This window comes from Crassostrea angulata, chromosome 5, assembly GCF_025612915.1.
Source record: "Crassostrea angulata isolate pt1a10 chromosome 5, ASM2561291v2, whole genome shotgun sequence".
In the NCBI taxonomy this organism is placed as follows: domain Eukaryota; kingdom Metazoa; phylum Mollusca; class Bivalvia; order Ostreida; family Ostreidae; genus Magallana; species Magallana angulata.
In genome coordinates this window covers 15,033,146-15,049,036 of record NC_069115.1, presented here as the reverse complement: position 1 = coordinate 15,049,036, position 15,891 = coordinate 15,033,146, and the positions used below count along the sequence as shown (strand labels likewise).

The 15,891-nt window shown below is 33.1% G+C and overlaps 2 long non-coding RNA genes across 2 annotated transcripts; one reads left to right on the top strand and one right to left on the bottom strand.

Moving 5' to 3' along the window:
- Window positions 1-794: 794 nt before the first annotated feature.
- Window positions 795-15,607, top strand: LOC128182674 (uncharacterized). Its single transcript, XR_008243451.1, has 3 exons — window positions 795-880; window positions 14,195-14,300; window positions 15,451-15,607. It is a non-coding gene; the product is annotated as an uncharacterized LOC128182674 (long non-coding RNA).
- LOC128182673 (uncharacterized) lies at window positions 2,973-4,022 on the bottom strand. The gene is made up of 3 exons (XR_008243450.1): window positions 3,873-4,022; window positions 3,521-3,745; window positions 2,973-3,049 (listed from the first exon to the last, which is right to left on the bottom strand). It is a non-coding gene; the product is annotated as an uncharacterized LOC128182673 (long non-coding RNA).
- Window positions 15,608-15,891: the final 284 nt, after the last annotated feature.

Genomic DNA, 15,891 nt, shown 5'->3' with positions numbered 1-15,891 from the left:
GCTTACAAAAGGAAAAGGAAATTCTTCTGAGAATGAAACTAGCTGAAGTAATAGTGGCTTCAATACAAAATTATATATCTCTTGCACAGAGTTATGACCATCTACTGATGGAATTATCAGTCTTACAGATAAAGTTTTAACAATTTTGGGCAGCTGGTCAGAAAGGATTTCATTGTGATTGTTTTCTGTATCAATAACTATTGACAAATAATGTATATCATCATGCATGTCCTTATCAAACTATGCAAAAACTCTTTTTTTTAATTTATTCCAAGCTAAATCTAATATGATAATGTTAAATGGTTGACATAGAGGAAATTCGAGCTCTAGCACCTGCAATTCCAGTCATGTAAGCGTGGCCCTGCCGATTTTTCGGTGATTTCTATTAGTGTATAGCTTATGTAAACTTGTCGACTCATTTAGAAAGTTAAGACATCCTTGGTTAAATAATTATAGATCGATATTTAATTCGGGGGGTATGTAAACATTGCAAAAAACTGAGATAAATAAATAAAAGGGCTCTGACATACTCAAAAAACTACATTTTCCCATACAACTGATTGTCATTAACACTCGGTGTGGGTTGGTTGAATTATTTTTCATAGTCATAAGAAGATATTCCCGATTTTTTCTTCGGTGGTAAATTCCTACCTCATCCCAGTCATGGAGGTCGCCATTTTCAAAATGGCGCCGGCTTTTACCTGACCCCAAAACGAAGTGAAAACGCAGTGGCGGGGGCGGGTACCAGACTAGTCAAGTTGTAGGCTGTTTGATAAAACATGGCGGTCAGCAGACGTGATCTTTACATGAAGTGGTGATTTATCGAGAAAAATGTGACATGTGAATCGTAACGAGATCTGTGCATGTAATTCATCGAAAGGTACGACGTTTTTAAGTAATTTAATATAGTTTCAAAGTACGAAATGTAGAAAAATCCCATACAATCACGAAATGTAGCGAAATTACCGATCCTTAATATTGTTTACCTACCCGATAGTGGGCTAATTTGGATTATTTAGTGACAACCAATGATTTTACTAGGTAGCTTTAAAAAGCAGCCCAGAGTAAAGATGATTCAAACGTCACTGGTTTTTTTTTCTGAAGTTTTAAGCAAAAAAAAAAAATTAAACAAATGAATAAATAAAAAAAAATAATAATTAAATTAAATGCTTTTTCATGAAGTAAATGTACACCATGGTGTGTTGAGGAATGGATAAAGGTTATTACTTCTTATTGCGCTAAATATTTACATTGTCATGTTAACCCAAACTGTTTTGTTATTTCATCAAAAAAGTAGCTGATACAATTGCTCACACCTTAACCAGTTGTATACTGGCGTGCGACTAGTTCTCGCCGAGTACCATTTCTCGCCAGTACATTGTGACGTCATTTTTCGTCTATAATTTTATGTGTTGATAAAATGACGTCACAATGTACTGGCGAGAAATGGTACTCGGCGAGAACTGGTCGCACGCCAGTAGAGTCCCAACTTGAATTGCAAGTTAACTGAAGGAGACACATCTTCAAAAGTGATTTTTTCATGAATTGTTTTCAAGTTAGTTCAAAGCTGTAAATTATTGCAGCATTCAAGTACAATATTTGCTTATATTTCAAAAATGTTTATCAAGATTTTTATCATATCAAAAAAATCTTCTTTTGTAATTCAATCTACAGTTCTAAAATTTAGTGTTTGTACTGGACCTGTATATAAGCAAAATTTCTTTTTTCATTATCAATATTTTTACTCCAACTCATCATCGTAAATTTTGGCACTACAATTTCATCGTCAATATAAATGGGTAGATGTTTAATCCATTTTGCATGTTTGTTCTGACGAATAAACTGGTCAATTTTATTAGTCCTCTACAGGTTTTCACCGTATGGGACTATAGCTTTCCTCTGCGTCCGTCTGTCTGTCTGTCCCACTTCAGTTTTCCACACTTTTTTTCTTTATGCGTTTGAGGAATAATATAAATTTTGCTGAACAGCTTCAAAATGTCAAAGTACAGATCAAGTTTAGACTTTTGTAGCGTCTGGTTGACATATTTTCGAGAAAATTAATTTTTTATATTCGAATTTTATAATGTACGGGTTCGATATTCTGCATAACATTACAATTTCCACAAACCGGTAGGGGAAGTGTATTGCTTATGCTATACTCTCAGAATGCTTGTTACAATTTGTGATTATTTTGCTTATGTGATTTACTAACTAAACTGGAATGGTATTGTATTAAAAGCTACTTGATAAAAAACATACAGAACTTGCAGTAGCGAGTACTTCAACTTAATATTAAACCTAAATAAAGAAGAAAAGAGAGAAATCGTGCACAGCTTAAATATAGAAAATCTATCTTAATCAAGTTGTATATGCATGGCAAAAACTTGAAGTGAAGGTTGGTATGTCATAAACCTAGTATATTTAAGGGAATGGCGTGCAGGAATACAAAATAAATCAATGAGATGCTTACTATGGGGTGGATGGGTTGTGAGTTATATTTTTGAAAAAAAAAACACTGCTATTTTTGGGTGGGGAAAATAAGATGGATAGGAACTAGCTGAGAAATGTTCATTGAAAACTTACACAAAACAATTATGATTAACAAAACAAAGTTGAAGACAAAATTGTGTTCACAGACAGGGTGATTCCAGCATACACCCAAACTTTGTTGGTGTGGGCAAACTAATTTTCATAATTAAAGTATGGTACATACCTTTACTAGGCACTAGAATTGTTAGCCACTAAATTCACATGATTTTAACTTCCAAATCACAATATATATTAGTTGATATCAAAGCAAACTCAATTTTATGATGGGATCCATTGATTCATGGAGAAATGTGTAAAGAAATGCACTTAAACACTTTATATATTCACTCTGCCAAAACTAAGTAATTCTGTTCTATTTTTCACAAAAGATCCTTTTTTCTTTTCACAGACATATATTGTTCAGTTTTTCAGGTACTGATGACTTCAAAGTTGTCAGATATAATTTGGAAAGCACTTGGCTCCTCTAAGTATTTTTTCATGGCTCTTTGTGTGACATATCCTAAAAGAAAGAAAGAAATGGTATTTAGGGAGTGAAAATGGTGTTTGAAATGTAAACAATTTGTTTCGGTTAAAAGCTACATATTTTTCATATAAAAGCTGTTTTTGCAATGTTGGAAATCAGACCCAAATTTTGTCAGTGTGATTAGCTCTATATAAGAAAAAACTGAGACAAATGTATCAGGTTATTCCTTGGACATGTTGGAGTCGTTTGAAAACTATGGTTGCAACTTACAATGAATATTTCCTGATGCATATTTATAAATAAAAAATTCACATAATGTGTATATCAGTTCATGTGCTTGGTAAAAGTAGCATTCGGGAAGAGGCTTGACAACAAGTTTGTTTAACTAAAATTGTAAAAATATTTTTTGACATTGACAAAAAAAAATTACTTCATCTTTCATTACTTTTTTTACAAAGGAATAAATAGTAACAATATTATTAAACATATAGACTACCATCTCCATACCTGATCAGAGAATAAATAAAAAAGAACGTCAATATCACTTCATTTGGGGGCCCCTCGACTCAAAAACATTTGTCGAGTCTCTGTCATTTTCTTTGTCTCCGTGTGCATAAGCCCATTACAGGCATGATGATCTTGCTTGAAATCCTTCTTGTTTAATACTGAATAAGCTTGCAACATCACATAATCAGGTGATCATAATTTAAACTTGGGTGTTTACAGTCTGGTCTGCAATATGAAAAAAATGAATTGGAAATCATTTTTATTAATACTTTTTAAATGCGTTTGAATTAAACTGTATAATTTGAGGAAAGTTGCGCGAGATGTTTCGATATGATATTAAGATTATACATACATGTTTGTTTGGTTTCCTGTTCCATTTGTCTGTCACAGTTTTCTCTCAGTCTCAGCTACTGCACCTCTTGCATTTCACACTCATTTCTAATGAAAACTCGATAGCAAAACATAGAGATTACAATATTTTACCAGATAGTTACTTGGTCAAAACCACAGGCACCTGATTCTCATAATAAGAATGATTTAAAATACCCTAGGCTATATCTAATAATACACAAGGTACCCATCGTGGATTTTTTTCAAACTGTCATATCATATCTCGATCGGTCATTCAACATCTAAGCTTGCAACAAATTCTACCATATCGGTGCATTACACCTGTCATTAATAAAAATTACCCCTTAATCTGCATCTACTGCGACGGAAGGCTAAATTGTGGATGGCAGTTGACATAATTGTGTCATACTTTGGATAGATGCAGATTGAGGGGTGATTTTCATTGATGACAGGTGTGGTGTACCGTTTTGGTTGAATTGGTTGTAGGCTTAGATGTTGTATGACCGATTGTGATTGCAGAATAATTTTACTGATGAGTTTTATGCAAAACTTTCAGCTGATATGACAGTGAAATAAATCCAAGATGTCAACGATGGGTACCTAGTGTAATATAAGATATAGCAGGGTTTGAAATTAACAGTCGCCCACTCGCCATTTGTGACTAAGTTTTCGTGTGAGCGATTTTAAAATGCAATGCCAGGGGCCCACATGGCGATTAAACAATTCCTGATGCCAACACATCTTCTTTCCAAATTTGTCCGAATGTTTCGTATTTTAATTTAGGTTGATCACTCAGATGCTTATCTTTACCTATCTTCACTGTGAAGTCTAAATGTCTTGATGATCAAGACTACTGAAGGTCTTCATCAGTCAAGCGTTTTATAGTTTACCAAGAAACATTACTTTCAAAGCATCTAACTGATTTCGGCATTGTTATGATATTTCGATTTATGGCAATGGTTGTATCATCCAGCCAAAAGAAAAGGATTTTTATTTGTGATAGGAGATGGATTAACCAATATAGATGTAAAGCAACAACAAGATATGTGGTTGATTCAGAAGACTTGAGTTATGAATTTTAGAAAATAAATTGTTTGAAAATTTGAACAAAAATCGAAATTTAATATGAATGAATATATATGTACAATGGCATGTTATTAAATGAGATAAAGAAACCCTCTTTTTTTTTTTTTTATCTTTTTTAAATTTAAAGTGTGGGCAACTAAATTTTGATGTGGTCCCCTGGAATGACGAAGTTTAGTAGCCCACATGGCTAGCAAAAAATTCAAGTTTAGTTTAAAACCCTGGATATAGGGTATTTATTTTTATGTTAAGTCAGGTGCGTGTGGTCATAACATTGTATACATAACCAGTCATCAATAAGTTGTAAAAATCAAAATATTTCTATAACATGTATAACCATGATAACACATTTTTTTTTTACAATTTTGATTTCATATTCATTGCAACCTTGGGGGTCCTATCTTTATAAAGTAATTAACCTATTGCTGAGATCATGGACGAAAATCTGTCAATGGATGTTTTTAACAATTGCTGTTTCAACAGAATTTTTCTGCCCAATCTATTCAGCCTCTCAGATATTGAATGGACACTTGAAAATCATTGTTGAATGCCTTTACAATTTTTACCTAGGTCACCTAAGTCACTCGTGTGAATAATTGCCATTGGCCTACGTCATTGCTGTCCGTCTTGCTTCCTCCAATAACAATTTTTCATCTATTTATAACTTCTTGAAAATTACAAGGGAAAAAATTGTCACCATCTCTAGGATAAGAGGAATTTAAATTTCGGGAATTCATGACCTTACCCCCCTCCCCAGGGCTTCATGGGCAGGGCCAAATATGTAAAAAGGCCAATTTTTTGGAAATATCTCTACTCCCACACATTAAACAAGAGGCCTTCAAACCTTGGCAGTCACCTGAGTCCCATATCCCTCAGACTGACCTGTCAGAGAGTCCCATGTTTGCATTTTTAGTTTAATTTTGAAGTCTAAACCCTAATCTGAGACCCCTCTGCCTGTTACCCTGCTTTTATTGTTTGATGTTTGAAAAATATTCATTCATAAAAAAGGGGGTAGGGGGTTTAAGAGTTGGAGGAATCTTGGATTATCTAAACCTCAGCTCCAGGGACCAAGATTTTTGGTTTTAAGAGACCTGCAGGCCTTAAGGTGAAATAACATGTCATCACAAAAAAGTGGCATGGCCACCATTTTGGTCAAAACTTATTTTTTCGATTTTAATGTTTAAAATGCTTCACTAGGGCATTTTTAATAAGCAATCAAAGTTTGAATCTCATTTGTTGCTCTGTGTATTATAAGCGAGTAACAGCTACTTACATGTACAACTCTTTGCAATGTAAATAAAGCTTTTGCTTATAATACATTTTGACTGTTGAAGTAAAAATTCCAGTTTTAGACCAAAAATTAATATGTTAAACACTTAGAACTGTTTATTTATGCTGACAATGAAAAAGAAGATATACAGGTTAGATTGAAATAAAAGTTTACAGGTATATTGAACCTATGTAAACAAAAAATGGGACACAAACCTTGTTTACATGAGAAAGAATTGTGAGCCCTCTATCTTGCTTATAACTTTACCACTGACTCTCAAATTTGATTCATTTGATCATTAGAAATGCATTCCTAAAGCAATGTAAATAATAAAAACAGAAAAATATAGAATTGACCCAATTCTTGACCATGCCCCTTTTATAGATCCCAACATGTAACTTATTCCATAGCTGAGTGGATAAAGTGTCGGACTCTTGATCTGTACATCCTGAGTTCAAATACTGCAGGGGCTTTCGTTGTTACTTACTAAATTGAATTTTTAGATATTCATTTTCTATTCCCAAACTTATTTGACAAAGAAAGTTTATTTATCAAAATATCTTTCATAATCAAATAATTTACTGAGAAATTGAGTCACTTTTTCTAGGTGTGTTATTCCACCTTTATGATAATATTTCATTATATTCACAGTTTCATTTATAATGCACAAAAAATGCATACAGCTTATTTCTACAAGTATATTAACGTATCTGCGAAGATTGAACAAATAAATTAAAGATATAACATAAAAAACTTGTTTTTTCCAAAGATGTGTTGTAGAAGAATTGTGCAACCTATAATTTTAAAATTCTAAAACTTTTGGCTCACACACGGCATACTTGATTGGTTGATGCATCTCAGTACCGGTAGATGACCCCTATTGATTTTAAATTCAAAAAGGTTAATTTCATTTTCATGTATACTGCCCATGATGTATATAATGTATGTCCAACGGAGAGGGGCATAAGTGTTTTACAAACATCTCTTGTTTTCTATAACAGCGCATCATACTCCTATCTAAAATAGGTGACGTCAGTCAAAACTCTGATTAAAGCAGATCCATAAAATGTCAAATAGCTTACAAAATATGTGTTGATTTAAAAACAAAACATCAAAAATACATAATGGATTGCTGATTGTCACTATAACAATGAATTATATTTGAGAAAAAACCTGAAAAGTTTTTATTACTTGAAAAAAATTGCACTATCAAAAGCCCGTAACTCATGGATATAGATTAAATTAAAAAAAACATTGTAAAACCATGACCCCAAACTATTATTGGGATCACTGGAGAAGGTAAAAAAAATCAGCATAGTTTCATTACATATATTACTTATGTACTCCATCTACCAGAAAGGATGTGTATACATTTTCTCTCTCTCTTTTTTTTTTTACAACGAACCATGGGGGATTGGAATAACAGTGGTAGTCTCATTGATCCTTTGTACTTCCTTAGACGAGTTCAGGACAGCACTGGGTAGCTCACCACCAACTCAGCTGTGCATGGAGTATTAAACTTTAATATCCTAACTGTGAATAAGGCCTGTCAGGCTCTTATCCTGTATTATTGACGCTATAAGTGAACAGTTTCTATATTATAACATTGCCTGATCAGGGACGTATATTATACATACATCCCTGGTTTAATGATAGTTTGTACAATGCAGTTTCTTTACACCTATATAATGCTGAAATTTTATCACCCTATAGATGATATGTTTTTTCTTTAACTCAACATCTACATTTAATACTCACGTAAAATGTTGGAAACATTTACTAATTGTGTTTTCAATGATACTACCTTTGAACTACATGTATTAGCACGCCACGCGACGCTTTGATTGGTGGTTGTATGATAGAGGTATCAGGAGAAAACGTACCCAAGAGAAAACGTACCCAGGAGAAAACGAACCCAATTCTTAGGGAACGTTTTCTCCAAGAGAGAACGTACCCAGGTACGTTTTATAAAATTAATAAACATAAAGTTAAATAGTTTTAATAAAAATATTACTGCATAAATGTAGAGGAATATATGAATTTGATAGATATCTTAATTAAATAATAATAATTCTTATATGATGTGTATGGGTTGATTATTTAAAGGATTCGGATTCGGATACACACACAAAGCAACTCGTATACAGGTCAACTTGATATTTATTGTATCATACATAAGTATTTATTGACGTGAAATTGAAGAGATTCAAACGGAACTCTGTTCCAATTATTATAATTGTGCAATCATTTATAGAGATTACTGCATCACTGTAACAACAAACGCGGCGTTTAAAACTATGACCTCTCAGATGCTTAATTAAGATACTCTTTATTAGATTGTTTGAAGAAAAAAAATCACAGCTGGTGTCCATTTTCTGTAAATAGTCTAACGTCAATTCGTCTATAATATGTAGACCTAATAAACTAAAAAAACCTTGTATTCGAGTTGACTTTGATTTTCTGTATATACAACATATTGTAGTGGTATTACCAACTATTTTTGTTTACGAGTTTACTTTCGGTTTTTTAAACGGGATTTTTTTTGTATACGGGTTGACTTTTGTTTTTTTTAAACGGGACGAGGTGACCTCTATACGTATTGGTCTGTGTACGACTTGAGTCGACACCGGTACACCGCAAATACTGTTCCGTCGGAAGTTAACTTATTTATTGTAATTTTAAGAATTCTTACACGCAGTATGTAGGTGAATTAGTTTAAATTAAAATAAAAGAAACCCCACTGTTACAAAACATCACATTTCACTAAGAGTATGAATTTATTTTATTAATGATACTTTATTAATTACCTACTTTGTGCGAAGAAGAATTACGACCTTAGTCTGTCACGTACATGTACATGTATTTAAAACAAGAATGGCGATTACGTGGATCTCTGGCAACAAAAACGGGCACCTGATACAGCATTTAAAAAATAAATCCTCCTACAAACGAATCTAATCTCTAAACCACGTGTCTTTTTTGCATGTAAACAGCACACATAGGCCTTGAAAGAAGTAGTCCCTACGAAAATTGATCAATGATCAAAATATGCTTGTGATACCGTCATTAGTACAACCATTTTTTAAAACTGAATAAGAAAAATATAAAAATTAAACCAAGGAAAAAAATATTTTGAAGTATGTACGGAACTACAAATCTGAGTTTATTTTGATTGGTCGATTTATGATTTCCTTATTGCCTTACATACCTTTGACCTTTTATTCACAGTATAGGTATGGAATGCCGTTAACGCCAAAAAAAGGAAAGTTTTACTGTGAAAAAAAATATTTTATTATCGTTAATAAGGACAAAAAAGTAATTAAAATACCAAGGTAAACCAGATTCTTAAAAGTCTCTAAAAATCTTCTCCTCAGAAACCAATCAGCCCGGAAAGCTTAAACTTACGTGAAAGAATCCTCAGGCAGTACTACTTAAGAGAAATATGTGTAATATCCTAATAACATATTTAATTCCATTAATTTACTTGGTTTGCCGATACACAACATTTTTTGTCGTGGATACCGCATGAACTGCTATATCTCCTGCTTATATAGGCAGTTCACTTTGCCATGGGTAATATATGACGGGACATTCTCGATATTTTGTCAAGCAAGATGATGGTTAATATTGACTGAGAACAATATAGACTTTGGTAGGAGATATTCAGGTTCCCGCATTTAAAAGATTGATATCCTCCGGAATAATACAATCTTACTTAACGCTTAGGTTACTTTTGCGTGACGTTTGTGATAAAATGACGTTGAATAAATTGCCTGATTAATAAATAATACATTACATAAAGCTAAACGATTTTGGCCTTGCCCATGGCACCTGTAAAAGAAAGACTATGAATCTTACAGTTAATGTTCATATTACCCCAAAAATATAGCATAAATGTATAACACGTTTTGAATAAAATTAGCAGTTTTTTGTCAAGAAGAAGTTAAAATGTTCAATTGTTAATGCACACAGATGGATAACGTTCGCGGACGGTTACAAATTGCAATAGGTCCTCTGAAATTGTATATACATAAATAAGCATTGTAATATTGCAGTTTTAAGACAACATCTTAAGAAAAAATCATTATTAGTTGTTTGATATGACTTGGATCGTTTTACTTTGAACCCGAATGTATGATGTGAAATACGGCCCTACTAAATTGACAAAATTATAATTTCGGTATTTCTCTTTTTATTTTGCATTTACACTAGCTGTACTTAATCTTTGATATAGATACTCTTATAGAATCCCTTTCTTACCCTAGTTATACCCCCGTAAACGAGGTTTGGGGGTATATAGGAATCACATTGTCCGTCTATCTGTGCAAAATTCATGTCTGGTCCATATCTTTCTTATGGAGAAACATTGTTCCATCTTCACAAAAACATCTTCATTTGGGCAAGGTTAAGGTCACTCACAGGACAAGTGCAAAATTCGTGTCCGGTTCATATTTTTCAATTAAAGTAAATTACAAGATTATCAAGCATGATATACATTTAAACTTTATGAACATTTTTACCCCCACCCTAGACATAGAACCCCTACATTGTGTGACATATACAATTTACAATTTTGGTAGCATATCGCATAGGCGTCGGAAACGGGGGTGGGGGGGGGGAAGGGCACTTTTTTTTGCAAAGTTATATCTAAGCATTAGAAACATAGGATGATAGAGGGTTCAGCCTCCCCACATTTTCTCGCAGGAAAGATTATTGTTCCTAAGTTTACCTTGAAAGAATGAGAAGTTGGATTCAGAAGCATATTACTATCCCCCCCCCCCCCCCCCCCCCCCCCCAGGATTAGGAATATTTCATGATTTTGGAAAGAACAATTTGGATAACTAAGTTGGTTTTTTTGTTTGGAAGCATAGGTATACTCCCCCCCCCCCCCCCCCCCCCCCCCACGGATTAGGATTTCCATGATTTTGGGAATGACTTTTTTCTCAATAATTCTGAGGATTAGTCTAGCCCCCCTTCCCCCACCCCACCCACTTGCAATTTGCTTCCGACGCCAGTGTATCGTTATCAAATTAACATCAGACCTCCAGGGAGAGTATTGGAGAGTAGAAACGTGCAATGTTTATACCGTGAAACCGGTATAATAGGCCTGCAATTATGTTTGCAAAGTTCATTGATATCCTCTTACCATGAATACTTATTTCAAAAAGATTTTTAATTGAAGTTTAGATGACAACATTTTCGTGGAAACTAATATCCATATATAGTTTTTTTGTTAATCAAAAGTTAATGAAGAATAGATAATCTGTAATCTTGATCAACAAATAAGAATATAAAAAGAAATAATGATAATATAATATGTGTTGTCCATATTAACTTAATATTTATAATATTGATTATTTACATATATACATATTCATTAACTAAGATTATGTTGAAGAAGTATAGTAGTCACTATATTTAATTATCTATGTAAATACTGACAGGGGAATACTACTCTTATTAGGCAAATACTTATTGATAGATTTGACAGAGTTATCCTTCCTTGCTTATATCTCATATATGTTTGACATATTGATTTTTTGTGTTGCTTTGAAATAAGTTTAACTGCATATTTATTACCTTTGTCAAAATTGATGTTTGTTTTGAAATTACTTATAAAACATCCTCAAACAAAGGATTAAAGTTCCAAATATCTTTTTATCCTTCCCTTCTTCGAAGGCAGGGCAGATTGCTTTGCTGCTGTCTGTCTGTCGGTCGGTCGGTCCACCAACAGTTTCCGTTTATTTTTTTTGCAGAGGATGAACATATCAAAATGGTATACAGGTTTATCATGAAAATATTTAAATTAAATTTGGTATACAGGTTTATCAGGATAATATTAGGAACGACAGAGCAATTTTCGACAGAGTTATGTCCCTTGAACGTAGAAAAATTCAAGTTTTTAGCAGTTTCCGCTCATTTTCTTAGCAAAGGATGAACATATTGAAATGAAATTTGGTTTACAGATTTATCATGATAATATCTTGGTCAAGTTTGATATTGGGTACGATCGAGCAATTTTCGACGGAGTTATGGCTCTTGGACGTAGAAAAACTCAGTTATTTGCAGTTTCCGCTCATTTTCTCCGTAAAGGATGAACATATTGAAATAAAATTTAGTATACAGGTTTATCATGATAATATGTAGGTCAAATTTGATATTGGGTACGATCGAGCAATTTTCGACGGAGTTATGGCTCTTGGACGTAGAATAATTCCAGTTATTTGCAGTTTCCGCTCATTTTCTTCACAGAGGATTAACATATTGAAATGGAATTTGGTATACAGGTTTATCATGATAATATTAGGTACGATCGAGCAATTTTCGATAGAGTTATGGCTCTTGGACGTAGAAAAATTCCAGTTCTTTGCAGTTTCCGCTCATTTTCTTCGCAAAGGGTGCACATATTGAAATGAAATTTGGTATACAGGTTTATCATGATAATATCTAGGTCAAGTTTGATATTGGTTACGATCGACAGAGTTATGATGCCTCTTGGACCTAAAAAGATTCAAAATTTTTGCAGTTTACGTTCATTTTCTTTGTGGATGTTTCCAAGGGAGGGGGCGAAAGTGTTTCACAAACATTTCTTGTTTTTTTAAGATTTTCAACCAAAAGATATCATTCATAATAGTCAAAATTATTAAAGAAATATGTAGCATAGTTTTCAAGTTGTAAAAAAAACCCACCAAAATCTCTTTACTTCTATAAAACAATTCTACAATAATTGTTTATAACTTTAATTATCCAAACCTGATCAGAATTTCACAAGTCATGTTTCAAAATAAAAAACAACAACCCACAACCAAACTTACACATTATTAAATAATTAATATTATTGATACAAAATGTAAAGTATGATTAGTAGTGTTGATTTTAATAAGTATTGTTGATAAAATGTTTAACTTAAATGATGTATGCAACGATGTATATATTATTTTTATGAAAGGTTAGCTATGTACAAAATGTATGCAGTGAACATAGTCCGTATGATAATTTGAGATATTATTATTAAAATGACAGTAGAATCTTTTGGATAAAATAAGGAGTTACACACAAAAAATACATTAAATGAATAAATGGGATCAAAGGGCCTTTTTGTGATATGGCATAATGATGATGTGTTTTGCATCCACCCACTGAGGTTAAATGTGGCACTTCAGAATCTAAAAAGAGGCAAGGTCTGTCAAGCAGAATAACATATCGCTACACGAAGTGTCCACATGTGTCCAGCTTGTAAAGTCTACACGAAGATGCATGCAATAAGTCCCTTTAATGTTTAATTTTAGGGTAAGACATGATTTAAATCGAATAATGGTCTACGTACATGTATACAAGTTGGATCATATGACTGTAGTCGAATATATTCCGGGTGATCATTTTATACATTAGTTAATAAAATAACATAATACTATTTTGCATAAATTAAGGATTTACACATAAAATAATGCAACAAAAGGGCATCTCCGTATATTTGGGAATATATAATTATAACCAACTTTTTGTGTCTATTAAATTCTCTCACTATAGTTACGGTGTGGCACTTCAGAATCTGACAAGAGGCGGGGTCTGGCCGGCAGAATAACATTTCGATACATCAAGGGTCCACTTGTGTTCAGGTTTTATAATCTGTACGAGGAAGGGGATGCTAAATTCTTGAGTTAGAAGGGTAATTGATTGTCTATTTCTACACTAAATCCTTGCAGTCATTTTCATGTACATCAGTTTTTTGAGCTTTATATGCATGTATGTACACTTAAAAAGAGAACAATATATAGAGAATAACCATTTGGCCAGAAAAGCTTAAACTTGTGTGGAAGCATCCTCGTGCAGGTAGGGTATGTTAATTTTAAAAATCACGATCTTCGGGGGTAGAATTGGGCCACAATTCTGGGCCAGGGAGGGGGGGGGGGGTTCAAATTTTTACATAGGAATATATTGAGAAAGTCTTTAAAAAATCTTCTTTTTAGAAACCATTCGGCCGGATAGTTGTTACTTGTGTGGAAGCATCCTTATGTAATGTACCTGCAAGTATGCTAAAATCATCATCTCCGGGGTTTGGGTTTGGCCACAAAGGTGGGTAGAATTTTTACATGGGCTTGTATAGAAAAAAATCTGTAGAAATATTCTTTTTAGAAACCTTATCGCCAGTAAAGCTGAGACTTGTGTGGAACCATTTTCAGGTCGGATAGATTCAAATTTGTTCAAATTGTGATTACCGTGGTTAGGGTGGAGCAACAATGGGGTCGAATATTTACGTAGGAATATGTAGAGAAAAATCTGTAGAAATCGTCTCAGAAACCGATGGCCAGAAAAGCTGAAACCTGTGTGAAAGTATAAGTATATTTAGGTTGGATAGATTCAAGTTTGTTCAAATCAGGATCACTGCGGGTAGGGTAGGACTACAATTGGGGATGTTTACAAAGAGGGAGATACATGGAGAAAGGTCTTTTATTAAGCATTTGGCAAGAAAAGCGGAAATTTGTGTTCAAGCATCCTCAGATAGTGTAGTTTCAAGTTTGCTCCAATCAAGATTTCCGGGGATAGGGCCACTATGTGGATCGAATTTTTAAATAGGAATATAAATGGTTTTTTTTTTATGGTTTTTTTTAGAAATCTTCTTAAATGAATAATATGCCTAGAAAAGCTTTAACTTTAAAGAAAAACAACATACCTCAGATAATGTAAATTCAAATCGGTTAAAATCATGATCTTCAGTGGTAGGGTGGGGCAACAATAGGGAGAAGGCTCCAATTTTATAAAGGAGAGCATTTTAGATTACGGTATTTACAAAAACCGAAATGTTTTAATACATGGTTTTACCTATATGCAAGCTTTTTGGACATATTGTCGATTCTTGCAAACTGTTTAGACTTTGGCCTCTGGATAGTTTTTTGGCTTTACAAGGGGTTCAAAGGTGGATGTAGGTTTATATCCCATATATACACAGTTGTTTAAGAATTTCTTCTAACTGCAATGCTCAATATGAGATATGGCTATGAATCGTTATATTAAAAAATGGGGCTCAATGGTAAACATAAGAATATCTATGGAAAAATGAAATATCGTTTAATATCGTCCTTTGCCCTGATATTTTGTATAAGATTCCATAAAGCTGATTTTACTGTGTCAATTGTTGCTCAGATGAGCGATGTGGCCCATGGGCCTATTATTGGTATTTTTTTATTTGTGTTATTTATAAAATAATAATATTTTTTTTTCATAGGAAACAACATAAAAACAAATCTAAATAACAATGGACATCAAAATTATGATAACCAAACTGCTCGGCTCTAGTTGTCTGCCAAAGTACATTTTTGCACTAATGGTTGTTGTTTTTTGTTTTGTGGAGACAAAACACATGAACCGTGCAGAGAGGTTTACAGAGGTAAGGCAATCTATTTACATCGACCTCAAAGTCATGCAGACTAAAGGAAGGAGTCTTTTTAAGACGTATTGAAATATTTAAAGTATATTCGCACGAGTGCTAATTATAGTGAAATGCGAGGAATTATAAAGGTCATATTAAATGTTTTTTTGCAGCCTTAATCTTTGTAGAATAACAAATTTATTCAACATTTTCAAAATATATTTTTTTAATTTATAAATTTAAAAATGTTTACATAGAAATTGGATGTATTATGTTCAGAATTTAACACCATTTTTG